The sequence below is a fragment of the Sinocyclocheilus grahami genome, unplaced genomic scaffold (genome assembly GCF_001515645.1).
Source record: "Sinocyclocheilus grahami isolate Dianchi unplaced genomic scaffold, SAMN03320097.WGS_v1.1 scaffold4307.1, whole genome shotgun sequence".
In the NCBI taxonomy this organism is placed as follows: domain Eukaryota; kingdom Metazoa; phylum Chordata; class Actinopteri; order Cypriniformes; family Cyprinidae; genus Sinocyclocheilus; species Sinocyclocheilus grahami.
In genome coordinates, this window is record NW_015509273.1 from 14,467 (window position 1) to 15,642 (window position 1,176).

The window sequence follows — 1,176 nt, forward strand, 5'->3', positions numbered from 1 at the left end:
TCTAAAGTTTGACATCGTTAATTAATTACAAACATGAGATTAATCTTTTATAATCACTTTCATTTAATGACAGGCTTAAGCTGAATTTTAAGACCAATGCTGTTTTCAACTAACGAACAAGCTTACATTTGTGCCGACGTCCTGGCTTTGTAAATGCATACAGCAAATGCATAGTTTCGAAGAGTTTCTCCGAACATCTCGGGAGATTCTCTTGCTCCCTGTGTTTGGCGCGCTGTGTTCCTGACTGTGCTCGTGCAGTGTCATGAACTGCGCAGACTCGGATCACTTCTGCCACTCGTTCAGTGGCTTGCGTTTTGTTTACTCAATGAATTATGATAATAATAATTAGAGTTGTTATAAAGTCAAGTCCTGCCGAGTCATGAAGGTCAAATCAAGTCCAGTCTCAAGTCACTGGATCTCAAGTCAAGTCATTTTCTTTATTTAGTCAAGCAAGTCACAAGCCCTTAAATTTGTGACTGGAGTCCCTCACCTCTGCTGCAGACTGAAGATCACGCCACTTCCACACGCTTCTTCAAAAACTACTCAATTATTTGCACTTTTTGTCTTTTAAACCTCACGATCTTCATAGAGCTGATGAACACAGGGTTTGTATAGTTCAATGAAACCATAAAAAAATCCATTCCTTAAAATAAAATTAAAAAAACTTATTTCATCTCGTTTCCAAGGCAACATTTTAATTAAATTGATGAACTGAAATAACTAAACAAAAATAAAAATTCGATTGACATTTAAAAAAAAAAAAAAACACTAGAAATGACAAAAACAACAAATTTACTAAAACTTTCAAATTAACATGAAAGCAGAAAATATATTTAAAAAATGTATTCAAAATACTGACAAAACCTATAATGGTATCTCAGAGAGACTGAAATAACACTGGACTGAATGATTCACGCTCATGAACGCAAGAAGTGCTGATGAAGATGAAGATGAAGATGAGCTGCGGATGGATCAGATGAAGACAGAACAGTGTGACCTCTGACCTTATATGTGGCCGCTCTCGTGCCGTCAGTCCCACAGTTCTGCTCTTCATCAGCAGCATGAGCCTCATCCTCCTCCTCCTCCTCCTACCGCCCAACACACACACACCGAGACACACACACACACACGAGAAACACACACACACACACACACACACACACACAGACAGAAACA

The 1,176-nt window shown here is 38.4% G+C and overlaps 1 long non-coding RNA gene across 1 annotated transcript in view; it reads right to left on the minus strand.

Moving 5' to 3' along the window:
- The window catches only part of LOC107576769 (uncharacterized), a 2,267-nt gene extending 1,183 nt beyond the window's left edge, over positions 1-1,084 (minus strand). Inside the window, exons 1-2 of the long non-coding RNA XR_001608117.1 lie at positions 1,005-1,084; positions 491-591 (exon numbers count right to left, since the gene is read on the minus strand). This is a non-coding gene — a long non-coding RNA (uncharacterized lncRNA). The remainder of the gene's footprint in view (positions 1-490; positions 592-1,004) is intronic.
- Between the last annotated feature and the right edge of the window lie 92 nt (positions 1,085-1,176).